Source organism: Pleurodeles waltl, unplaced genomic scaffold (genome assembly GCF_031143425.1).
Source record: "Pleurodeles waltl isolate 20211129_DDA unplaced genomic scaffold, aPleWal1.hap1.20221129 scaffold_162, whole genome shotgun sequence".
Lineage (NCBI taxonomy): Eukaryota > Metazoa > Chordata > Amphibia > Caudata > Salamandridae > Pleurodeles > Pleurodeles waltl.
This window is the reverse complement of record NW_027149868.1, coordinates 356,708-372,656: the sequence shown is the minus strand read 5'-3', so window position 1 is coordinate 372,656 and position 15,949 is coordinate 356,708. Positions and strand designations below refer to the sequence as shown.

The 15,949-nt window shown below is 44.4% G+C and overlaps 8 non-coding genes across 8 annotated transcripts; all 8 read left to right on the top strand.

The window, feature by feature from the left end:
- Nucleotides 1-178: 178 nt before the first annotated feature.
- Nucleotides 179-250, top strand: TRNAA-UGC (transfer RNA alanine (anticodon UGC)). The gene has a single exon. It is a non-coding gene; the product is annotated as a tRNA-Ala (tRNA).
- Nucleotides 251-2,357: 2,107 nt separating this feature from the next.
- On the top strand, nucleotides 2,358-2,429 carry TRNAA-UGC (transfer RNA alanine (anticodon UGC)). Its single transcript has one exon. It is a non-coding gene; the product is annotated as a tRNA-Ala (tRNA).
- Nucleotides 2,430-4,540: 2,111 nt separating this feature from the next.
- Nucleotides 4,541-4,612, top strand: TRNAA-UGC (transfer RNA alanine (anticodon UGC)). Its single transcript has one exon. It is a non-coding gene; the product is annotated as a tRNA-Ala (tRNA).
- Nucleotides 4,613-6,723: 2,111 nt separating this feature from the next.
- TRNAA-UGC (transfer RNA alanine (anticodon UGC)) lies at nucleotides 6,724-6,795 on the top strand. Its single transcript has one exon. It is a non-coding gene; the product is annotated as a tRNA-Ala (tRNA).
- A 2,111-nt stretch (nucleotides 6,796-8,906) lies between these two features.
- On the top strand, nucleotides 8,907-8,978 carry TRNAA-UGC (transfer RNA alanine (anticodon UGC)). The gene has a single exon. It is a non-coding gene; the product is annotated as a tRNA-Ala (tRNA).
- Nucleotides 8,979-11,089: 2,111 nt separating this feature from the next.
- On the top strand, nucleotides 11,090-11,161 carry TRNAA-UGC (transfer RNA alanine (anticodon UGC)). Its single transcript has one exon. It is a non-coding gene; the product is annotated as a tRNA-Ala (tRNA).
- A 2,111-nt stretch (nucleotides 11,162-13,272) lies between these two features.
- On the top strand, nucleotides 13,273-13,344 carry TRNAA-UGC (transfer RNA alanine (anticodon UGC)). Its single transcript has one exon. It is a non-coding gene; the product is annotated as a tRNA-Ala (tRNA).
- A 2,111-nt stretch (nucleotides 13,345-15,455) lies between these two features.
- TRNAA-UGC (transfer RNA alanine (anticodon UGC)) lies at nucleotides 15,456-15,527 on the top strand. Its single transcript has one exon. It is a non-coding gene; the product is annotated as a tRNA-Ala (tRNA).
- The last annotated feature ends 422 nt before the right edge of the window (nucleotides 15,528-15,949 follow it).

Here is a 15,949-nt window from a genome sequence, read left to right as displayed (position 1 = left end):
TCTAGAGTGAGCCTTATTCCATAAAATGGTGCTATACAATCCAGATGTAAGTCATGGGGAATCCCACATCTGACACCTTATTTTCTAGTGCCATATGTGGTGAATTTGAGGTACATAGAATTCCAGATTTCCTTCGGTGAAGCAAGGTCAGCCCGCCCCACCCCCACCCCAGGACGTGGGGGATGTAGCTCAGTGGTAGAGCGCATGCTTTGCATGTATGAGGCCCCGGGTTCGATCCCCGGCATCTCCAGCCTTTTGCCAGGCTCATCTTGCCTTTTGGCAGAACCCTAGGCTGTCACCATGGGTCAGGAAGTGAGATGACATGCAGCTGGGGCCAGACCACCGCCGACATTGCCCGGCTCTTGCCTTGGGAAAGCTTGTGAAATGGGGTTATCTCATTTTCGGTCTTTATAGAAAAAAGAATCTTTCTCCCCCAAGAAACCAAAGTGGTGGTTCATCTTGGCAATCTCGGTATAGAAAACGGTCACAGCTGTCTTGGCCATTGATGTGAATTCTTCCTCTAAACCAGAGACTCCTTACAGAAGGTTTAAGAAAAACTGAATGTCTTCTTTATCCCAATCACTTGCGATTGGACCATGATTTTGCTTTTCCCTTTCCATTCACAGAGGCATTAAACATGCATGTTCTTCATGCTCAGTGCGTAGTGATGCATGTCGTAATGCCTCCCCTAACTTTCTGGCCTCTCCTTGACGTTTCCATGCTGTCATACTTTGGTCACAAATGCTTCCAAAGGGCTGTGGACTACCTTTGCCCCATACCCTTTGATCACATTTCCTTTTGTGTAGAATTTCAATTTCTAGGTCCCCTTCTTTCCTTCAAGCCAGCCCAGCACATTAAGGTAGGTAAGCAATCCCCCTTTAAGTTGAAAAGATGTAGCTGAGAAAGCATTCTAGGAAGTGGCCATTTGGAGAGCTAGCCCTAGGTCGTATTCATGAGTTTTCTCATTCCACTGCAGCACCCGCACCCAACTGCGCCACAACCATTATTGAAAGACAGATGAATGCATCACGGAAAGCTTTGCTGTCTCCGCCTTCGGTAGCTCAGTTGATAGAGCGGCCGAGAGTAGTGCAAAAACAGTAACCCTTAATTCGCCGGTTCAAATCTGCCGCGGAGGACTTCGCCCTTTAGGTTTCCATCGCCTTCTCTGTTATTAAGACATTATCTTCCCCTCTGATTAAGAAAAAAAAAAATTCCGAGCTCCAAGTAAATGCTGGGACAGAAGGGTAGATGTCTTCTGTTTTCTAATGAAATTGACCACATCCTCATTTCTGAGGGATGTGGGAAGAGAAGTAAACAAGGACCTGCAGATCAGAATTCATTCCAAACCCTTGACTAAATATATGAAGGCACTTGGAAGACTTCCAGTCTCATTGTACCAAAGTAGATGTTTTGTCAGCCGACCCAGCTACTCCTTGCCTACAATGAGAGCGGTCATATATATATATATATATATATATATATGCGAGAGGGAATTTAGAAAGCCACCATCTCCCTAAAACTGAGCAAGATGCGAAGTGGAGTAATAGTTTACAGATTTGGAGAAAATCTGAGATGTTCGTCTTGCCAAAAGGAGCACAGAAATACCCTCTCTGAGGATCAAACTCAGGACTTTCAGATTATGAGACTGACGCACTGCCTACTGCACAGAAGGCTGCACAAACCCTCCCAGAAATACGTCTATACCCCTTGAAGAGGAAAGGAGGCAAAAACGCTTATCTTATCTTGGAATATAAATACGATACGATTGACTCGCTGGATTAAAATCATATGGAGTTATAATGGTGGGAAAATATTTCTTTCCAGTGATTAAACCCACACCCCCTACAATTAGCCATGCGAAAGAGTCAGGGAATACCTTTCACCTCTCTCAGAAAGATCACATGAATTTTTCCCCCACGTAACTGAGAATTTAATGGACTAAAACTCAGAATTAAGGTGCCGTCCTTAGCAATAGATGCATCTGGATCTCAACTCTTTACGTGCTTATGTAACATAGCTGTGTGTCCTGCAGTAAGAGCAAGAGTACCTTAATTCGTCTCAGGACATTTGTAAGCAGCACTCAACCATATTCTTCTTTCATGTAACCTTAACCAGTTGCCTTGAAAACTCTGGCATGTTTAGATCGCATCTAGCTGTTGTATGTGGGGCATTTGTTCATTCTAGAGTGAGCCTTATTCCATAAAATGGTGCTATACAATCCAGATGTAAGTCATGGGGAATCCCACATCTGACACCTTATTTTCTAGTGCCATATGTGGTGAATTTGAGGTACATAGAATTCCAGATTTCCTTCGGTGAAGCAAGGTCAGCCCGCCCCACCCCCACCCCAGGACGTGGGGGATGTAGCTCAGTGGTAGAGCGCATGCTTTGCATGTATGAGGCCCCGGGTTCGATCCCCGGCATCTCCAGCCTTTTGCCAGGCTCATCTTGCCTTTTGGCAGAACCCTAGGCTGTCACCATGGGTCAGGAAGTGAGATGACATGCAGCTGGGGCCAGACCACCGCCGACATTGCCCGGCTCTTGCCTTGGGAAAGCTTGTGAAATGGGGCTATTTCATTTTCGGTCTTTATAGAAAAAAGAATCTTTCTCCCCCAAGAAACCAAAGTGGTGGTTCATCTTGGCAATCTCGGTATAGAAAACGGTCACAGCTGTCTTGGCCATTGATGTGAATTCTTCCTCTAAACCAGAGACTCCTTACAGAAGGTTTAAGAAAAACTGAATGTCTTCTTTATCCCAATCACTTGCGATTGGACCATGATTTTGCTTTTCCCTTTCCATTCACAGAGGCATTAAACATGCATGTTCTTCATGCTCAGTGCGTAGTGATGCATGTCGTAATGCCTCCCCTAACTTTCTGGCCTCTCCTTGACGTTTCCATGCTGTCATACTTTGGTCACAAATGCTTCCAAAGGGCTGTGGACTACCTTTGCCCCATACCCTTTGATCACATTTCCTTTTGTGTAGAATTTCAATTTCTAGGTCCCCTTCTTTCCTTCAAGCCAGCCCAGCACATTAAGGTAGGTAAGCAATCCCCCTTTAAGTTGAAAAGATGTAGCTGAGAAAGCATTCTAGGAAGTGGCCATTTGGAGAGCTAGCCCTAGGTCGTATTCATGAGTTTTCTCATTCCACTGCAGCACCCGCACCCAACTGCGCCACAACCATTATTGAAAGACAGATGAATGCATCACGGAAAGCTTTGCTGTCTCCGCCTTCGGTAGCTCAGTTGATAGAGCGGCCGAGAGTAGTGCAAAAACAGTAACCCTTAATTCGCCGGTTCAAATCTGCCGCGGAGGACTTCGCCCTTTAGGTTTCCATCGCCTTCTCTGTTATTAAGACATTATCTTCCCCTCTGATTAAGAAAAAAAAAAATTCCGAGCTCCAAGTAAATGCTGGGACAGAAGGGTAGATGTCTTCTGTTTTCTAATGAAATTGACCACATCCTCATTTCTGAGGGATGTGGGAAGAGAAGTAAACAAGGACCTGCAGATCAGAATTCATTCCAAACCCTTGACTAAATATATGAAGGCACTTGGAAGACTTCCAGTCTCATTGTACCAAAGTAGATGTTTTGTCAGCCGACCCAGCTACTCCTTGCCTACAATGAGAGCGGTCATATATATATATATATATATATATATATATATGCGAGAGGGAATTTAGAAAGCCACCATCTCCCTAAAACTGAGCAAGATGCGAAGTGGAGTAATAGTTTACAGATTTGGAGAAAATCTGAGATGTTCGTCTTGCCAAAAGGAGCACAGAAATACCCTCTCTGAGGATCAAACTCAGGACTTTCAGATTATGAGACTGACGCACTGCCTACTGCACAGAAGGCTGCACAAACCCTCCCAGAAATACGTCTATACCCCTTGAAGAGGAAAGGAGGCAAAAACGCTTATCTTATCTTGGAATATAAATACGATACGATTGACTCGCTGGATTAAAATCATATGGAGTTATAATGGTGGGAAAATATTTCTTTCCAGTGATTAAACCCACACCCCCTACAATTAGCCATGCGAAAGAGTCAGGGAATACCTTTCACCTCTCTCAGAAAGATCACATGAATTTTTCCCCCACGTAACTGAGAATTTAATGGACTAAAACTCAGAATTAAGGTGCCGTCCTTAGCAATAGATGCATCTGGATCTCAACTCTTTACGTGCTTATGTAACATAGCTGTGTGTCCTGCAGTAAGAGCAAGAGTACCTTAATTCGTCTCAGGACATTTGTAAGCAGCACTCAACCATATTCTTCTTTCATGTAACCTTAACCAGTTGCCTTGAAAACTCTGGCATGTTTAGATCGCATCTAGCTGTTGTATGTGGGGCATTTGTTCATTCTAGAGTGAGCCTTATTCCATAAAATGGTGCTATACAATCCAGATGTAAGTCATGGGGAATCCCACATCTGACACCTTATTTTCTAGTGCCATATGTGGTGAATTTGAGGTACATAGAATTCCAGATTTCCTTCGGTGAAGCAAGGTCAGCCCGCCCCACCCCCACCCCAGGACGTGGGGGATGTAGCTCAGTGGTAGAGCGCATGCTTTGCATGTATGAGGCCCCGGGTTCGATCCCCGGCATCTCCAGCCTTTTGCCAGGCTCATCTTGCCTTTTGGCAGAACCCTAGGCTGTCACCATGGGTCAGGAAGTGAGATGACATGCAGCTGGGGCCAGACCACCGCCGACATTGCCCGGCTCTTGCCTTGGGAAAGCTTGTGAAATGGGGCTATCTCATTTTCGGTCTTTATAGAAAAAAGAATCTTTCTCCCCCAAGAAACCAAAGTGGTGGTTCATCTTGGCAATCTCGGTATAGAAAACGGTCACAGCTGTCTTGGCCATTGATGTGAATTCTTCCTCTAAACCAGAGACTCCTTACAGAAGGTTTAAGAAAAACTGAATGTCTTCTTTATCCCAATCACTTGCGATTGGACCATGATTTTGCTTTTCCCTTTCCATTCACAGAGGCATTAAACATGCATGTTCTTCATGCTCAGTGCGTAGTGATGCATGTCGTAATGCCTCCCCTAACTTTCTGGCCTCTCCTTGACGTTTCCATGCTGTCATACTTTGGTCACAAATGCTTCCAAAGGGCTGTGGACTACCTTTGCCCCATACCCTTTGATCACATTTCCTTTTGTGTAGAATTTCAATTTCTAGGTCCCCTTCTTTCCTTCAAGCCAGCCCAGCACATTAAGGTAGGTAAGCAATCCCCCTTTAAGTTGAAAAGATGTAGCTGAGAAAGCATTCTAGGAAGTGGCCATTTGGAGAGCTAGCCCTAGGTCGTATTCATGAGTTTTCTCATTCCACTGCAGCACCCGCACCCAACTGCGCCACAACCATTATTGAAAGACAGATGAATGCATCACGGAAAGCTTTGCTGTCTCCGCCTTCGGTAGCTCAGTTGATAGAGCGGCCGAGAGTAGTGCAAAAACAGTAACCCTTAATTCGCCGGTTCAAATCTACCGCGGAGGACTTCGCCCTTTAGGTTTCCATCGCCTTCTCTGTTATTAAGACATTATCTTCCCCTCTGATTAAGAAAAAAAAAAATTCCGAGCTCCAAGTAAATGCTGGGACAGAAGGGTAGATGTCTTCTGTTTTCTAATGAAATTGACCACATCCTCATTTCTGAGGGATGTGGGAAGAGAAGTAAACAAGGACCTGCAGATCAGAATTCATTCCAAACCCTTGACTAAATATATGAAGGCACTTGGAAGACTTCCAGTCTCATTGTACCAAAGTAGATGTTTTGTCAGCCGACCCAGCTACTCCTTGCCTACAATGAGAGCGGTCATATATATATATATATATATATATATATATATGCGAGAGGGAATTTAGAAAGCCACCATCTCCCTAAAACTGAGCAAGATGCGAAGTGGAGTAATAGTTTACAGATTTGGAGAAAATCTGAGATGTTCGTCTTGCCAAAAGGAGCACAGAAATACCCTCTCTGAGGATCAAACTCAGGACTTTCAGATTATGAGACTGACGCACTGCCTACTGCACAGAAGGCTGCACAAACCCTCCCAGAAATACGTCTATACCCCTTGAAGAGGAAAGGAGGCAAAAACGCTTATCTTATCTTGGAATATAAATACGATACGATTGACTCGCTGGATTAAAATCATATGGAGTTATAATGGTGGGAAAATATTTCTTTCCAGTGATTAAACCCACACCCCCTACAATTAGCCATGCGAAAGAGTCAGGGAATACCTTTCACCTCTCTCAGAAAGATCACATGAATTTTTCCCCCACGTAACTGAGAATTTAATGGACTAAAACTCAGAATTAAGGTGCCGTCCTTAGCAATAGATGCATCTGGATCTCAACTCTTTACGTGCTTATGTAACATAGCTGTGTGTCCTGCAGTAAGAGCAAGAGTACCTTAATTCGTCTCAGGACATTTGTAAGCAGCACTCAACCATATTCTTCTTTCATGTAACCTTAACCAGTTGCCTTGAAAACTCTGGCATGTTTAGATCGCATCTAGCTGTTGTATGTGGGGCATTTGTTCATTCTAGAGTGAGCCTTATTCCATAAAATGGTGCTATACAATCCAGATGTAAGTCATGGGGAATCCCACATCTGACACCTTATTTTCTAGTGCCATATGTGGTGAATTTGAGGTACATAGAATTCCAGATTTCCTTCGGTGAAGCAAGGTCAGCCCGCCCCACCCCCACCCCAGGACGTGGGGGATGTAGCTCAGTGGTAGAGCGCATGCTTTGCATGTATGAGGCCCCGGGTTCGATCCCCGGCATCTCCAGCCTTTTGCCAGGCTCATCTTGCCTTTTGGCAGAACCCTAGGCTGTCACCATGGGTCAGGAAGTGAGATGACATGCAGCTGGGGCCAGACCACCGCCGACATTGCCCGGCTCTTGCCTTGGGAAAGCTTGTGAAATGGGGCTATTTCATTTTCGGTCTTTATAGAAAAAAGAATCTTTCTCCCCCAAGAAACCAAAGTGGTGGTTCATCTTGGCAATCTCGGTATAGAAAACGGTCACAGCTGTCTTGGCCATTGATGTGAATTCTTCCTCTAAACCAGAGACTCCTTACAGAAGGTTTAAGAAAAACTGAATGTCTTCTTTATCCCAATCACTTGCGATTGGACCATGATTTTGCTTTTCCCTTTCCATTCACAGAGGCATTAAACATGCATGTTCTTCATGCTCAGTGCGTAGTGATGCATGTCGTAATGCCTCCCCTAACTTTCTGGCCTCTCCTTGACGTTTCCATGCTGTCATACTTTGGTCACAAATGCTTCCAAAGGGCTGTGGACTACCTTTGCCCCATACCCTTTGATCACATTTCCTTTTGTGTAGAATTTCAATTTCTAGGTCCCCTTCTTTCCTTCAAGCCAGCCCAGCACATTAAGGTAGGTAAGCAATCCCCCTTTAAGTTGAAAAGATGTAGCTGAGAAAGCATTCTAGGAAGTGGCCATTTGGAGAGCTAGCCCTAGGTCGTATTCATGAGTTTTCTCATTCCACTGCAGCACCCGCACCCAACTGCGCCACAACCATTATTGAAAGACAGATGAATGCATCACGGAAAGCTTTGCTGTCTCCGCCTTCGGTAGCTCAGTTGATAGAGCGGCCGAGAGTAGTGCAAAAACAGTAACCCTTAATTCGCCGGTTCAAATCTGCCGCGGAGGACTTCGCCCTTTAGGTTTCCATCGCCTTCTCTGTTATTAAGACATTATCTTCCCCTCTGATTAAGAAAAAAAAAAATTCCGAGCTCCAAGTAAATGCTGGGACAGAAGGGTAGATGTCTTCTGTTTTCTAATGAAATTGACCACATCCTCATTTCTGAGGGATGTGGGAAGAGAAGTAAACAAGGACCTGCAGATCAGAATTCATTCCAAACCCTTGACTAAATATATGAAGGCACTTGGAAGACTTCCAGTCTCATTGTACCAAAGTAGATGTTTTGTCAGCCGACCCAGCTACTCCTTGCCTACAATGAGAGCGGTCATATATATATATATATATATATATATATATATGCGAGAGGGAATTTAGAAAGCCACCATCTCCCTAAAACTGAGCAAGATGCGAAGTGGAGTAATAGTTTACAGATTTGGAGAAAATCTGAGATGTTCGTCTTGCCAAAAGGAGCACAGAAATACCCTCTCTGAGGATCAAACTCAGGACTTTCAGATTATGAGACTGACGCACTGCCTACTGCACAGAAGGCTGCACAAACCCTCCCAGAAATACGTCTATACCCCTTGAAGAGGAAAGGAGGCAAAAACGCTTATCTTATCTTGGAATATAAATACGATACGATTGACTCGCTGGATTAAAATCATATGGAGTTATAATGGTGGGAAAATATTTCTTTCCAGTGATTAAACCCACACCCCCTACAATTAGCCATGCGAAAGAGTCAGGGAATACCTTTCACCTCTCTCAGAAAGATCACATGAATTTTTCCCCCACGTAACTGAGAATTTAATGGACTAAAACTCAGAATTAAGGTGCCGTCCTTAGCAATAGATGCATCTGGATCTCAACTCTTTACGTGCTTATGTAACATAGCTGTGTGTCCTGCAGTAAGAGCAAGAGTACCTTAATTCGTCTCAGGACATTTGTAAGCAGCACTCAACCATATTCTTCTTTCATGTAACCTTAACCAGTTGCCTTGAAAACTCTGGCATGTTTAGATCGCATCTAGCTGTTGTATGTGGGGCATTTGTTCATTCTAGAGTGAGCCTTATTCCATAAAATGGTGCTATACAATCCAGATGTAAGTCATGGGGAATCCCACATCTGACACCTTATTTTCTAGTGCCATATGTGGTGAATTTGAGGTACATAGAATTCCAGATTTCCTTCGGTGAAGCAAGGTCAGCCCGCCCCACCCCCACCCCAGGACGTGGGGGATGTAGCTCAGTGGTAGAGCGCATGCTTTGCATGTATGAGGCCCCGGGTTCGATCCCCGGCATCTCCAGCCTTTTGCCAGGCTCATCTTGCCTTTTGGCAGAACCCTAGGCTGTCACCATGGGTCAGGAAGTGAGATGACATGCAGCTGGGGCCAGACCACCGCCGACATTGCCCGGCTCTTGCCTTGGGAAAGCTTGTGAAATGGGGCTATCTCATTTTCGGTCTTTATAGAAAAAAGAATCTTTCTCCCCCAAGAAACCAAAGTGGTGGTTCATCTTGGCAATCTCGGTATAGAAAACGGTCACAGCTGTCTTGGCCATTGATGTGAATTCTTCCTCTAAACCAGAGACTCCTTACAGAAGGTTTAAGAAAAACTGAATGTCTTCTTTATCCCAATCACTTGCGATTGGACCATGATTTTGCTTTTCCCTTTCCATTCACAGAGGCATTAAACATGCATGTTCTTCATGCTCAGTGCGTAGTGATGCATGTCGTAATGCCTCCCCTAACTTTCTGGCCTCTCCTTGACGTTTCCATGCTGTCATACTTTGGTCACAAATGCTTCCAAAGGGCTGTGGACTACCTTTGCCCCATACCCTTTGATCACATTTCCTTTTGTGTAGAATTTCAATTTCTAGGTCCCCTTCTTTCCTTCAAGCCAGCCCAGCACATTAAGGTAGGTAAGCAATCCCCCTTTAAGTTGAAAAGATGTAGCTGAGAAAGCATTCTAGGAAGTGGCCATTTGGAGAGCTAGCCCTAGGTCGTATTCATGAGTTTTCTCATTCCACTGCAGCACCCGCACCCAACTGCGCCACAACCATTATTGAAAGACAGATGAATGCATCACGGAAAGCTTTGCTGTCTCCGCCTTCGGTAGCTCAGTTGATAGAGCGGCCGAGAGTAGTGCAAAAACAGTAACCCTTAATTCGCCGGTTCAAATCTACCGCGGAGGACTTCGCCCTTTAGGTTTCCATCGCCTTCTCTGTTATTAAGACATTATCTTCCCCTCTGATTAAGAAAAAAAAAAATTCCGAGCTCCAAGTAAATGCTGGGACAGAAGGGTAGATGTCTTCTGTTTTCTAATGAAATTGACCACATCCTCATTTCTGAGGGATGTGGGAAGAGAAGTAAACAAGGACCTGCAGATCAGAATTCATTCCAAACCCTTGACTAAATATATGAAGGCACTTGGAAGACTTCCAGTCTCATTGTACCAAAGTAGATGTTTTGTCAGCCGACCCAGCTACTCCTTGCCTACAATGAGAGCGGTCATATATATATATATATATATATATATATATATGCGAGAGGGAATTTAGAAAGCCACCATCTCCCTAAAACTGAGCAAGATGCGAAGTGGAGTAATAGTTTACAGATTTGGAGAAAATCTGAGATGTTCGTCTTGCCAAAAGGAGCACAGAAATACCCTCTCTGAGGATCAAACTCAGGACTTTCAGATTATGAGACTGACGCACTGCCTACTGCACAGAAGGCTGCACAAACCCTCCCAGAAATACGTCTATACCCCTTGAAGAGGAAAGGAGGCAAAAACGCTTATCTTATCTTGGAATATAAATACGATACGATTGACTCGCTGGATTAAAATCATATGGAGTTATAATGGTGGGAAAATATTTCTTTCCAGTGATTAAACCCACACCCCCTACAATTAGCCATGCGAAAGAGTCAGGGAATACCTTTCACCTCTCTCAGAAAGATCACATGAATTTTTCCCCCACGTAACTGAGAATTTAATGGACTAAAACTCAGAATTAAGGTGCCGTCCTTAGCAATAGATGCATCTGGATCTCAACTCTTTACGTGCTTATGTAACATAGCTGTGTGTCCTGCAGTAAGAGCAAGAGTACCTTAATTCGTCTCAGGACATTTGTAAGCAGCACTCAACCATATTCTTCTTTCATGTAACCTTAACCAGTTGCCTTGAAAACTCTGGCATGTTTAGATCGCATCTAGCTGTTGTATGTGGGGCATTTGTTCATTCTAGAGTGAGCCTTATTCCATAAAATGGTGCTATACAATCCAGATGTAAGTCATGGGGAATCCCACATCTGACACCTTATTTTCTAGTGCCATATGTGGTGAATTTGAGGTACATAGAATTCCAGATTTCCTTCGGTGAAGCAAGGTCAGCCCGCCCCACCCCCACCCCAGGACGTGGGGGATGTAGCTCAGTGGTAGAGCGCATGCTTTGCATGTATGAGGCCCCGGGTTCGATCCCCGGCATCTCCAGCCTTTTGCCAGGCTCATCTTGCCTTTTGGCAGAACCCTAGGCTGTCACCATGGGTCAGGAAGTGAGATGACATGCAGCTGGGGCCAGACCACCGCCGACATTGCCCGGCTCTTGCCTTGGGAAAGCTTGTGAAATGGGGCTATTTCATTTTCGGTCTTTATAGAAAAAAGAATCTTTCTCCCCCAAGAAACCAAAGTGGTGGTTCATCTTGGCAATCTCGGTATAGAAAACGGTCACAGCTGTCTTGGCCATTGATGTGAATTCTTCCTCTAAACCAGAGACTCCTTACAGAAGGTTTAAGAAAAACTGAATGTCTTCTTTATCCCAATCACTTGCGATTGGACCATGATTTTGCTTTTCCCTTTCCATTCACAGAGGCATTAAACATGCATGTTCTTCATGCTCAGTGCGTAGTGATGCATGTCGTAATGCCTCCCCTAACTTTCTGGCCTCTCCTTGACGTTTCCATGCTGTCATACTTTGGTCACAAATGCTTCCAAAGGGCTGTGGACTACCTTTGCCCCATACCCTTTGATCACATTTCCTTTTGTGTAGAATTTCAATTTCTAGGTCCCCTTCTTTCCTTCAAGCCAGCCCAGCACATTAAGGTAGGTAAGCAATCCCCCTTTAAGTTGAAAAGATGTAGCTGAGAAAGCATTCTAGGAAGTGGCCATTTGGAGAGCTAGCCCTAGGTCGTATTCATGAGTTTTCTCATTCCACTGCAGCACCCGCACCCAACTGCGCCACAACCATTATTGAAAGACAGATGAATGCATCACGGAAAGCTTTGCTGTCTCCGCCTTCGGTAGCTCAGTTGATAGAGCGGCCGAGAGTAGTGCAAAAACAGTAACCCTTAATTCGCCGGTTCAAATCTGCCGCGGAGGACTTCGCCCTTTAGGTTTCCATCGCCTTCTCTGTTATTAAGACATTATCTTCCCCTCTGATTAAGAAAAAAAAAAATTCCGAGCTCCAAGTAAATGCTGGGACAGAAGGGTAGATGTCTTCTGTTTTCTAATGAAATTGACCACATCCTCATTTCTGAGGGATGTGGGAAGAGAAGTAAACAAGGACCTGCAGATCAGAATTCATTCCAAACCCTTGACTAAATATATGAAGGCACTTGGAAGACTTCCAGTCTCATTGTACCAAAGTAGATGTTTTGTCAGCCGACCCAGCTACTCCTTGCCTACAATGAGAGCGGTCATATATATATATATATATATATATATATATATGCGAGAGGGAATTTAGAAAGCCACCATCTCCCTAAAACTGAGCAAGATGCGAAGTGGAGTAATAGTTTACAGATTTGGAGAAAATCTGAGATGTTCGTCTTGCCAAAAGGAGCACAGAAATACCCTCTCTGAGGATCAAACTCAGGACTTTCAGATTATGAGACTGACGCACTGCCTACTGCACAGAAGGCTGCACAAACCCTCCCAGAAATACGTCTATACCCCTTGAAGAGGAAAGGAGGCAAAAACGCTTATCTTATCTTGGAATATAAATACGATACGATTGACTCGCTGGATTAAAATCATATGGAGTTATAATGGTGGGAAAATATTTCTTTCCAGTGATTAAACCCACACCCCCTACAATTAGCCATGCGAAAGAGTCAGGGAATACCTTTCACCTCTCTCAGAAAGATCACATGAATTTTTCCCCCACGTAACTGAGAATTTAATGGACTAAAACTCAGAATTAAGGTGCCGTCCTTAGCAATAGATGCATCTGGATCTCAACTCTTTACGTGCTTATGTAACATAGCTGTGTGTCCTGCAGTAAGAGCAAGAGTACCTTAATTCGTCTCAGGACATTTGTAAGCAGCACTCAACCATATTCTTCTTTCATGTAACCTTAACCAGTTGCCTTGAAAACTCTGGCATGTTTAGATCGCATCTAGCTGTTGTATGTGGGGCATTTGTTCATTCTAGAGTGAGCCTTATTCCATAAAATGGTGCTATACAATCCAGATGTAAGTCATGGGGAATCCCACATCTGACACCTTATTTTCTAGTGCCATATGTGGTGAATTTGAGGTACATAGAATTCCAGATTTCCTTCGGTGAAGCAAGGTCAGCCCGCCCCACCCCCACCCCAGGACGTGGGGGATGTAGCTCAGTGGTAGAGCGCATGCTTTGCATGTATGAGGCCCCGGGTTCGATCCCCGGCATCTCCAGCCTTTTGCCAGGCTCATCTTGCCTTTTGGCAGAACCCTAGGCTGTCACCATGGGTCAGGAAGTGAGATGACATGCAGCTGGGGCCAGACCACCGCCGACATTGCCCGGCTCTTGCCTTGGGAAAGCTTGTGAAATGGGGCTATCTCATTTTCGGTCTTTATAGAAAAAAGAATCTTTCTCCCCCAAGAAACCAAAGTGGTGGTTCATCTTGGCAATCTCGGTATAGAAAACGGTCACAGCTGTCTTGGCCATTGATGTGAATTCTTCCTCTAAACCAGAGACTCCTTACAGAAGGTTTAAGAAAAACTGAATGTCTTCTTTATCCCAATCACTTGCGATTGGACCATGATTTTGCTTTTCCCTTTCCATTCACAGAGGCATTAAACATGCATGTTCTTCATGCTCAGTGCGTAGTGATGCATGTCGTAATGCCTCCCCTAACTTTCTGGCCTCTCCTTGACGTTTCCATGCTGTCATACTTTGGTCACAAATGCTTCCAAAGGGCTGTGGACTACCTTTGCCCCATACCCTTTGATCACATTTCCTTTTGTGTAGAATTTCAATTTCTAGGTCCCCTTCTTTCCTTCAAGCCAGCCCAGCACATTAAGGTAGGTAAGCAATCCCCCTTTAAGTTGAAAAGATGTAGCTGAGAAAGCATTCTAGGAAGTGGCCATTTGGAGAGCTAGCCCTAGGTCGTATTCATGAGTTTTCTCATTCCACTGCAGCACCCGCACCCAACTGCGCCACAACCATTATTGAAAGACAGATGAATGCATCACGGAAAGCTTTGCTGTCTCCGCCTTCGGTAGCTCAGTTGATAGAGCGGCCGAGAGTAGTGCAAAAACAGTAACCCTTAATTCGCCGGTTCAAATCTACCGCGGAGGACTTCGCCCTTTAGGTTTCCATCGCCTTCTCTGTTATTAAGACATTATCTTCCCCTCTGATTAAGAAAAAAAAAAATTCCGAGCTCCAAGTAAATGCTGGGACAGAAGGGTAGATGTCTTCTGTTTTCTAATGAAATTGACCACATCCTCATTTCTGAGGGATGTGGGAAGAGAAGTAAACAAGGACCTGCAGATCAGAATTCATTCCAAACCCTTGACTAAATATATGAAGGCACTTGGAAGACTTCCAGTCTCATTGTACCAAAGTAGATGTTTTGTCAGCCGACCCAGCTACTCCTTGCCTACAATGAGAGCGGTCATATATATATATATATATATATATATATATATGCGAGAGGGAATTTAGAAAGCCACCATCTCCCTAAAACTGAGCAAGATGCGAAGTGGAGTAATAGTTTACAGATTTGGAGAAAATCTGAGATGTTCGTCTTGCCAAAAGGAGCACAGAAATACCCTCTCTGAGGATCAAACTCAGGACTTTCAGATTATGAGACTGACGCACTGCCTACTGCACAGAAGGCTGCACAAACCCTCCCAGAAATACGTCTATACCCCTTGAAGAGGAAAGGAGGCAAAAACGCTTATCTTATCTTGGAATATAAATACGATACGATTGACTCGCTGGATTAAAATCATATGGAGTTATAATGGTGGGAAAATATTTCTTTCCAGTGATTAAACCCACACCCCCTACAATTAGCCATGCGAAAGAGTCAGGGAATACCTTTCACCTCTCTCAGAAAGATCACATGAATTTTTCCCCCACGTAACTGAGAATTTAATGGACTAAAACTCAGAATTAAGGTGCCGTCCTTAGCAATAGATGCATCTGGATCTCAACTCTTTACGTGCTTATGTAACATAGCTGTGTGTCCTGCAGTAAGAGCAAGAGTACCTTAATTCGTCTCAGGACATTTGTAAGCAGCACTCAACCATATTCTTCTTTCATGTAACCTTAACCAGTTGCCTTGAAAACTCTGGCATGTTTAGATCGCATCTAGCTGTTGTATGTGGGGCATTTGTTCATTCTAGAGTGAGCCTTATTCCATAAAATGGTGCTATACAATCCAGATGTAAGTCATGGGGAATCCCACATCTGACACCTTATTTTCTAGTGCCATATGTGGTGAATTTGAGGTACATAGAATTCCAGATTTCCTTCGGTGAAGCAAGGTCAGCCCGCCCCACCCCCACCCCAGGACGTGGGGGATGTAGCTCAGTGGTAGAGCGCATGCTTTGCATGTATGAGGCCCCGGGTTCGATCCCCGGCATCTCCAGCCTTTTGCCAGGCTCATCTTGCCTTTTGGCAGAACCCTAGGCTGTCACCATGGGTCAGGAAGTGAGATGACATGCAGCTGGGGCCAGACCACCGCCGACATTGCCCGGCTCTTGCCTTGGGAAAGCTTGTGAAATGGGGCTATTTCATTTTCGGTCTTTATAGAAAAAAGAATCTTTCTCCCCCAAGAAACCAAAGTGGTGGTTCATCTTGGCAATCTCGGTATAGAAAACGGTCACAGCTGTCTTGGCCATTGATGTGAATTCTTCCTCTAAACCAGAGACTCCTTACAGAAGGTTTAAGAAAAACTGAATGTCTTCTTTATCCCAATCACTTGCGATTGGACCATGATTTTGCTTTTCCCTTTCCATTCACAGAGGCATTAAACATGCATGTTCTTCATGCTCAGTGCGTAGTGATGCA